This window comes from Staurois parvus, unplaced genomic scaffold (assembly GCF_062004578.1).
Source record: "Staurois parvus isolate SC_StPar_1 unplaced genomic scaffold, SC_StPar_1.0 ptg000287l, whole genome shotgun sequence".
Lineage (NCBI taxonomy): Eukaryota > Metazoa > Chordata > Amphibia > Anura > Ranidae > Staurois > Staurois parvus.
The window spans coordinates 23,653,736-23,664,003 of NW_028318083.1; the positions used below are offsets into that span (position 1 = coordinate 23,653,736).

A 10,268-nucleotide genomic window follows, 5' to 3' on the forward strand; every position below is an offset into this window, starting at 1 on the left:
GCTCAAAACAATCAGTAAATACTGCATGGAAAGGCATTAAACTCAATTCACAAGTGCTTGCTTTGGCAGCACATATACTAAAATTGGAACGATACAGAGAGGATTAGCATGGCCCCTGCGCAAGGATGACATGCAAATTCGTGAAGCGTTCCATAAAAAAAAACAAAAAAACTCAATTCACAGAAGGAAATGAATAATTAAATGCATGCGATAATTAAGTAGTGGTCCAGGCATGTGGAATTTGGGAAATGTGATTCTCACTGCTTGTTAAGGAGCGTGCAGCCAGTGTCCTTAACAACCAGTAAACAACATGGTAGTTAAGGAGCGAGAGCTTTTTTTTGGGTTTGGACCTCTTTTTTTTCAGGTCAACAGCAGGTGTTAATCGTGGGGACAATTTGTTTTTTAATAAAGTACTTATCAAAAACTGTCTCCTGTGTTTGTTTACGCTAAACTTTTTTTGGTGAATGAGTAGGGGTACTACAGTATGTACCACATAATCACATAATCATTCACATGGGGCGGCGGGATCTGGGGGCCTCCTTGTTAAAGGGAGCTTTCAGATTCCAATAAGCGCTCTACCCACAGACCCCCAGAACCACCAGCCAGGATTGTGGGGAAGAGGCACTTGTCCTCATCAACATAGTTTTCACTACTAAAATACCGCATAACTTCATAAAATAACTCATGCGGTATGTTAGTAGCATTTTTTAGTGAATGCCAAAAATTTTTTTTAAAAAGGCTAAGGCATTTTACCAAACATTTTGAAGAAGAAATTACCGCTTTCTGGAGCCCACTATCTCCACCGTAAAGTTTCACCTAGACATTATAATTTGCTTACTGGGTGCAATAAATCATAGGAACATTATCATCCTAATATTCTGATACCAGCTGTTAGGCTCTTGCTTGTAGCACATAAATTAATTGCCAAATATTGGTTGTTTCTACACCCCCCAACTCTCATGAATCAACCAAGTTAAGATAGTGCCGACCAGAGAGAAATTAGTACATCAACACAGAAGCTATCCTCAAATGTTCTGGAGACTGTGGCAGGATTGGTTAGTTGTGCCTATTTTACCCTGCCACTGATGTTACTGATTACTAAGTGACTCCTATGGTAAGAAGGCCTTTGCCAGCTTGTAGCTGCACTGACTGGTTGTTTTCACTCTATTCTCAGATTGGTGTTGGGAAAATGAAAATGGAGGATAATTTCCTGTAATAGCTCTCTACTCCAATGTAATAGGTTAAGCAGAACTACAGTTATCCCTGTTGTGTAACTGTATTACTATGCTGGTGACTAGAGATGAGCGAATCGAACTTGGCGAAGTGGAATTCGTTTCGAATATTAGGAAAAATTCGATTCGCATCGAATCCGAATTTTAGCAAACTTCGGATGCACGAATCGAATTTTCCCCGATCAGCCGGCAAAAGTGTCACTGCAGAGAGCTCCGCTATTTCTGACAGTTCTCTGACAGTTCTGACAGTTCATTTACAGCGGTTGAAACATTGTATCTATTTGTTTCCATTTAGGATACAGATGTTTTTATTCGGAAATAAATAGATACAATGTTTCAACCGCTGTAAATGAACTGTCAGAACTGTCAGAGAACTGTCAGAAATAGCGGAGCTCTCTGCAGATACACTTTTTGCTGTACTGGAATTCTTCTTCTTTTCATTCTTCTTCTTCTTTTCATTCTTCTTCTTCTTCTTCTTCTTCTGCTTCTTCTTTTCATTCTTCTTTTCATTCTTCTTCTTCTTCTTTTCATTCTTCTTCTTCTTCTTTTCATTCTTCTTTTCATTCTTCTCATTCTTCTTTTAATTCTTCTTTTCATTCTTCTTCTCATTCTTCTTTTCATTCTTCTTCTTCTTCTTTTCATTCTTCTTCTTTTCATTCTTCTTCTTCTTCTTTTCATTCTTCTTTTCATTCTTCTTCTTCTTCTTTTCATTCTTCTTTTCATTCTTCTTCTTCTTCTTTTCATTCTTCTTCTTCTTCTTTTCATTCTGCTTCTTCTTCTTTTCATTCTTCTTTTCATTCTTCTTCTTCTTATTTTCATTCTTCTTCTTCTTCTTTTCATTCTTCTTTTCATTCTTCTTCTTTTCATTCTTCTTTTCATTCTTCTTCTTCTTCTTTTCATTCTTCTTCTTCTTCTTCTTTTCATTCTTCTTTTCATTCTTCTTCTTCTTCTTTTCATTCTTCTTCTTCTTCTTTTCATTCTTCTTCTTCTTCTTTTCATTCTTCTTTTCATTCTTCTTCTTCTTCTTCTTTTCATTCTTTTTCTTCTTCTTTTCATTCTTCTTCTTCTTCTTTTCATTCTTCTTTTCATTCTTCTTCTTCTTCTTTTCATTCTTCTTCTTCTTTTCAATCTTCTTTTCATTCTTCTTCTTTTCATTCTTCTCATTCTTCTTTTAATTCTTCTTTTCATTCTTCTTCTCATTCTTCTTTTCATTCTTCTTCTTCTTTTCATTCTTCTTCTTCTTTTCATTCTTCTTCTTCTTCTTTTCATTCTTCTTTTCATTCTTCTTCTTCTTCTTTTCATTCTTCTTCTTTTCATTCTTCTTCTTCTTTTCATTCTTCTTTTCATTCTTCTTTTCATTCTTCTTTTCATTCTTCTTCTTCTTCTTTTCATTCTTCTTCTTCTGCTTCTTCTTTTCATTCTTCTTCTTCTTCTTCTTCTTCTTCTTTTCATTCTTCTTCTTCTTTTCATTCTTCTTCTTCTTTTCATTCTTCTTTTTATTCTTCTTCTTCTTCTTCTTCGTCGTGCCCCGTGACTGCCCAAATGAGTGAAGTGTGCGGTGATTCTAAGATCGACGGCACTCATCTGCATGTCATACTGACTGACAGTATTATTTCTCTTCCCCAGCAGACTCCAAGGGCATTTAAATTAAAGGTACAGTGTTCTGCACTAATATAAAGGCTCTCTGAAGCCTAGAAACCCTTTAAATAAGTTAAATTCGCGGCGAATAAATTTGCATCGAATCGAATTTCTCCCGCAAATTCGGCGAATCAGCCGAATCGAATTTTTGAATAATTCGCTCATCTCTACTGGTGACCACTTATGTAAAGCAGCAGTGTCTATGTTAAACATGTGCATTTCATTTCATTACGATTCATTTTTCAGATGAAAATTAAATTTTCAGAGATTCAGATATATATGAATGTTTCAATGGACATAGTACCGAATGTCAACAAATCCGAAAAAAAAGTTATAACAAAATTAACAAATGTATTAGTCTCTCCCGTTTCATTCTGATGACCTCACATGATGTGATAGTAGTTCAGGCTCATGGGGAAATTAATTCAGTTTCTTAATTCATTTGATAATTTGGATTTGGATAACGAATGGATTCGAATTTCATTCCATTTGTTAATTCGGATGCATATGAAGCCAGTCGATATTGTCCAATCAGCTCATACCATTTCTCTTGGTGGGTTGGACTAGCATCCAAAAATAATAAATCTTTCCGCTTTTAATCTGTCTGATTCAAATATATCCAATATATAGCAATCTTCCATGAAAACTGTAATCCACCCAGACCAATGAATAAACAGAATGAATGCCAAAGATATGAAATGAATTCTAAAAATGAATCAGTTCAACATAACGAATATTACGAAACAAAATTCTTCAATAAACAAATGCATCTGAAACTAAACAAAATTTTTCGGAGTGCACCTGTCTAATGTTTGTTTCTCATTTATATGGAAGCCTTATCATAAAGGGCTTGGAAGTGGGAGGGGGATCATTGGGATAATTGTCTGTATTGTTTACATGCTAATTTTTTAATGAAAATTACCTGATTCAAAAAGACTGCAAACATTACAGTGTGGTGCTGTACTAAAAAGATCACATGCTTTGCTTTGAAACATGTTTTTGCCACTGTTTGGCAATAGTTATGAAGTTCAGAGATGTATCTTTGTTTTTTTCAAAGTGTAAAACTTTTGACCTTTGGGTAAATTTTAGATTTGTTCTGCCTACAACCTCAACCACCCAATTCTTGCCTATTACTGCTAAAAAAAAAACCCATGTCTTAGGAAAAACTAACTATAATTTTTTTTTATCATATTATAATTATTGTTAGGTACATGCCCCCTGTCAGTCCAGCTCCCTATGCCCTTTGTTTGTCAATCCATGGATTATTGCCCTTGAAAATGGAGAAAACTGATTTTCAGAATTCACTATCAATTGACCACTATGGGATTCACATTAAAGTTTACAGTAAGTTTGCTGAATATTCCCATGAATCAAACCCAGGAACATGCTCACATAACCAATAGCTAGTTGATACCAAGAAAAAAAGAGTTCTATAGGTAAAATAGAAGTATGGCTAAAGAATCTTGATCATACTTCTCTTTTGGAAAACAGGAGTACACTTATTTCTGCACTCCTGTCACCTAGATTCAGCCAACAGTGGGATTAAGCTTGCTGTCAGCTGACATCACAGAGCTGGTCCAGGCTCTGCAGGGATCCTGACAATAATGTCAGAAACACCCCCAGACGCCTGACCAGCAGCTGGCTCAGCCTCTCAGTGTGCCACTGAAAGCCTGAGGCTGCTGTTTCTGCCCCCCAACACAGCTTCAGTGGGCACTGGAGGGGCAAAACAGAGAGCCCATGACTTACAGTCACTGCTTTCTGCCCAGTGAAGACCGAGAATTGAGCAATCAACAGTCATGTGATGGCCCAGTTCTCATGCTTAGAGCCGGCGGGAGACACCTTCAGCATCACACCATTACTGCAGCCATCTAATTGAGTATGTAGGTTTGTTTTTTCCCAATCACACACTTCTCCTTTACTACTTTAACTTAAAATTCCTTAGCCAGCCAAACAAGCCATACTCTTGGATTTTTAAAGAAAGGAGGCCAAGGAGCCAAGTTATAAGTATTCACATTGTGGTGCCATCCCAAACTTTCAAGCAAAACAGGAACAAAAGAACAAGCATAAGTAGCCACACCTAAGCATAAATGTGAAACTATCTTTCTCAGAAAAAAGAAACTTTATATGTACCTCACAATGAGATATACAACACAGAACTATCAAAAAATGTATTATTTAGTATTCCATTCAGTTAAAATAGACGTTACATAAAAACAATGAGTATCACGGTCTAGCACCATCCATACAGTCTTTTAAGTTTGTATTTGTTCCTGCATGCGCTTCCTTAGGATCCACGATTGAGATGCAACACTAGAATTAATAAAAATATAATCTAAATAACACCTTCATTTACATAGAACCATCAAAAAAAAATATGACAATAGCAAAAGTGGAGGTTGGAAAAAAAAGAACAGTGATGTGCTGATAGGTGGAGGGGATTCCAAACCTGGGGTGATCCATGGGGGGACCAGAAAACAAAAAGAGGTAAAAGGGGGGAATAAAATACCAAACATAAGCAAAAATGAGAGGTAATGTCACATACAAAGAGAAATTGTAATGAAGGTAGAGAACACCATGCCATTACTTAAAGAAAAACCACAGCTGTTGATATTAATATTATTTTTTAAATCAGTGTTTTACAAATAAGTATTTTATACAAGGTGTGCTCATGACACAAGACTTACACAGAATTATGGACCATCTAAAGAGAAATAGTAGTGAGCAAAACTGCTCAGGTTCCATTTGCCAAGGGTTTGCTGAGTCCAGTTTGAAACTTAGCAGCGAATATCTTTGAAGTCTATTAGAGGTGAATCCTGTCATTAAATTCTGGTCATGTTTAGGTCTGCTAGGCAACCCAATGTACAAATGTATGGCGAGCTGGGAACTGACATAGGAGAACTATACCAATACAAAAACAATTGTAAAAAATACCATACAGCCAGGAGAGGGTCTTTTTATGTGGCTATGAGGGTAACAGTGAAAACACACAAATCCTTTAAACCTTTCCCGCCTCCTGTACACATATATGCAGCCTCACAGAAATGGGCCTTTATCCATGGGGCCATATATATGCATATTTCTCTTTGTGCTGGGAGTGTGCAACACAGCACACTCCCAGGACAGAGACTGGGTTCTCACCGGGAGCCCCGGTTCTCGTACTAATGATCGGGACCCGGGACTCCTGGTTCCAGGTCACCTGATCACTATGATAGTCTCTGATTGGCTATCACAGTGATCAGTCACTGTGCAGCCAGCCCATGTGTTTACTTCCTCTTCTAAATGAAGAGAAAGATACACTGTAGGAAAAGGAAGATACAATGTAGAAGAGGAAGATGTAAACAAACAAAAGTGTGCTGCATACTTGCACATTATGACAAACTTACCTTAGAAACAAAGCCCTCCAGCAGTGTGTTGCCACAGCAGCTCAGGCTTCCGTCTTCACCCGGTCTTCCTTCCGGGTTCCCAGGCTCTGGCCGTTTGAATGACCAGGCAGCGATGACATTGCGGCACAGTGCTCTGCATTCCATGGCATACTGTGTGGTCCTGAAGGCAGAGCATCACTACACATTCGCTGATGATGTCATTGGCCATTGCCGAAGCGATAATTGTACCTAGAGGTAAGTTGGGGCCTTAACATTTTTTGGAGGTGATTTTAAGTGTTTGGGTGTAATCTTTATTTTTTTACAATTTACAATCATCATGTGATGATTGTTTGTTCTCTTTAATGAGACATCCAGTAGCATTGTATCTCCTTTAGTAGAATTGGGTCTCCTTTACCCTGATAAAGCAGCCACATGGTGCTGCTGGCTATCCTTTTTGGTACTGGTGCCTATGTCACAAAGCTGAATATATATAATTACAAACCCTCTTACAAGTAAAACACTTTGCAAATATGCATTTATTTTACAAAGAGTTTTATTTTACATTTCACAGAGGTATACAAAAGTGCAAAAAATAACTTATGTCAGAGAACACATCAAAGCACTCCCCACCAAGATAGATATAGTGCAGCTGATAGCCTCAGTTGAATCTACTTTTACTAAATGCCATCGATAACCTTAAAACAGAAATCACTTTAATGAAACCCCAGTCAAGGTATTTCCAGACCTTTTGCATCAAACTTTGGAGATAAGGAGCTCTCTTAGACATTTCATGAAAGTCCTGCAATCCAAGAAGATCAAGAGCAGATGGAGGTTCCCCTTTCAACTTAAAGCCTTCCACAATGCCAAATCCACTACATTTAGCACTCTGGGGGACCTTACAACATTTTTAGACACTTTTGAACTGCCACAAATACTGTATTTCTACCTGACTGGCCCCTCCAACCAGCCACTCCGGGGGTTCCTATTATCTCCAGATAGCAACATAGGTCCAGAAAACAGAGATCCCACCCTGCTTCCCAGATGTCTTCAAATGACTAACAAACTCTGCAGAGCAAAACTTTCAACCTGTGACCGTTTCATAGTTTGTTTAGCTGGTTTGATCTTCCTGTTACAGTTTGTTTTGTTGTGTATGTGATCTGCTAGGAACAGTTTTTTGGATTCAACATACCCTGGGAACCTCCAAGTACAGTGTTTTCTAGATTTCAGTATGAGTCTGATGGCTTATTAGTTCATCCTTTTAGGACTTATCCAGTCTCATAAATCCTGAGGAGTGAGCCACTCCACAAGCTATTTATGTTCCCCACCTCAGGAACTTCAGTACCCTAGAGGTACTGATCTTGTATACTAGGATGTTGCTTTTCATTATGTTTTTCACTGATACATGGATACCGTACAGTATACTATGGGGGATGGTTGCCATTTAATATTTCCTGTTTTGTCTGTCAGCTATGTCAGAAATTTCTCCCAAGGCATCCTCTGTTCAATAGTACTGTCATGGACATGTTTCTTTTTTCAGTGGTTTCTTTCTTTTGGGTTGTTTTTCTTTTGCTTTGTATCCCCTTTTTGTTCCCCTCCTTCTTCCTGTAAATAGTTCAAGGTCTGGGGTATGTTCCAATGGTTCATATTATTCTAGTTTTTTTTTTCCCTGATGGTGGTTAATTCAGCCTTTAAAGTGTCACCAGAGAGGAGGAGACAGATCCTCTATAATTTTCATAAGGCTAAAACAAAAATGCATTTCAGGTCCAATAAAATCCCTCAACTCTGGAATAAATATTTCACCACCTGGTTTCATAGTACACAACCCAAGTCCACAGGGGTTGCCATTGCTTTTCACCGTTCTTTTAATCTTGAAGTGTTAGACTCCTATATAGACCCCTCCGGTCAGTTTATTTTCCTGAAATTAAAATGTTAGAATTTTTTGTCCTCCCTTGCTAAAATGTATTCTTCCAATCAGAAGCAGCTATGCTTCCTCTTGGCCATTATCAAAGACCTGGGAAGTTTAGGAAATAGTAATATCATCCTCGGGGGTGATCTCAACCTACCTCTGGTCACACTGCTGGACACCTTGACTGGTAAGTCCGCACTGTCCCCTAGTCTCCTGACCAACATTAGGCATACCTTGCAAGAGTTACACCTGCAGGATGTGTAATGTATTTTTTATCCATATGAGAGGGATTACAGTTCCTACCCAGTCACCCATGATTCCTATAGTACAATTGACTATTTTTAATCTCACAAACGCTACTTGATTCTAATCCAGATACATCCATCCATGTTAAACAATGGTCAGATCATTTCTCCATTAATGTATCCCAAGGTAGATCCTCTATTTTTATTAAACATTGCTGTTGGTGTTTAAATGATAATATATTGCGCGTCCCATGCACTTGGGCTACCTCACAAGTGATTATTTAATTAATTCTTCATCATGCCTTCGGTAAAACACGCATCCATTGAGTGGGAGACCTTGAAGTGTGTGCTTTGAGGGGTTTATATTCAGCATGGCACTTGATTGAAAAAATAATGCTCCACTGATATACACAGACTCTTGACTCACATTTCTCAGTTGGAGTCTTCTCACAAGCAGACCATCCACCCCGACACACTGTTAGAATTATCTAATGTCAGACAAGATCTCCTATACCTAGTTGACTCTCAGTAACTTTTTACCAAGGAGAAACAGAAACAGACCCATTATTTGATTTCTAACAAATGTGAACATCATCCAGCCTGTACCATACACCCTGGATCACCCCACCACCCTATACAATTTTTTAGCTTGGCTACTAACAATAAAATACTGTATAAAATAATACAGGTATCTCTGCTGAATTTCAAGCTTATTATACAAATTTGTATAATCTGCATTCCACCAGGTTTATCAACAAAGATAAGCCTATTGAGGACAACATGTTAGCCTACCTTCAGGAAATTGCATTGCCATCCATAAACTCCCTCTTTGCATCGGACTTAGAATCCCCTATTGCCGACATGGAAACTTTACATTCTATTAAAGGTCTAAAGAACAGAAAATTCCCAAGCCCAGAAGGCTATTCCCAAGATTTTACAAAACATATGCCCCATTGTTAGGACCAATAATGGCCAAAGCCTTTAATTCGATACACGCAGAACACCTGCCACTGCCACAATTTCTTCGAGCCCAGATAACTGTTTTCCCCAAACCAGGCAAAGACCCATTCAATTGCAGTAAATATAGGACAATCTCACTCTTGAACGTCGATGTGAAAATTTTTTTGCAAACTTCTTGCAAACCTAATCTCCCCATTGCTTCCACATATTATTCACTGCAACCAGAGAACCCTAAGACACCTAAGGCCATCTATCTAATTTCTTAAGCCCAGGAACGAAGACTGCCATTGTGTCTCCTATCGTTTAATGCTGAAAAGGGGTTTGATAGGGTCAGTTGGCCCTTTCTCTGAATCTAAATTTCAACACTTTCGTTCATTCAGCAATTTCAAACTGATGTCTCCAAAACGGAAGCTCTTAATATGACTCTCTCTTCCAATAATCTTTCCCACCTCAAGGATAATTTCCCTTTTCAATAAAAATCCAAGAGTATTGCGTAATTGGGTAATTTTTTTTATTTTTGTTTTTAATAAAGGACTTGTCAAAGACTGTCTCCTCTCATTTTTATGCTACACTTTTTTTTGTGAACGGGTAGTGGTACCATGTATCCCATACTCATTCACATGGGATCTGGGGCCCCCTTGTTAAAGGGGGCTTCCAGATTCCGATAAGCCCCCTGTCTGCAGACCCCAACAACCACTGGCCCATCAACATGGGGACATGGCCCCTTGCCCCAAAACACCCCCCCCTTGTTGAGGGTATGTGGTCTGGTATGGTTCAGGAGGGGGCAAGCGCTCACTCATCCCCCCTCTTTCCTGACCTGCTGAGCTGCATGCTCAGATAAGGGTCTGGTATGGATTTTGGGGGGACCTCCACGCCATTTTTCTTTTTACATTTTGGCGTGAGGGTTCCCCTCACAATCCATACC

General features: G+C 38.5%; 1 non-coding gene across 1 annotated transcript; it reads left to right on the forward strand.

Annotated features, from left to right (window-relative positions):
* Positions 1-53: 53 nt before the first annotated feature.
* Positions 54-160, forward strand: LOC149458445 (U6 spliceosomal RNA). The gene has a single exon (XR_016313471.1). It is a non-coding gene; the product is annotated as a U6 spliceosomal RNA (small nuclear RNA).
* Positions 161-10,268: the final 10,108 nt, after the last annotated feature.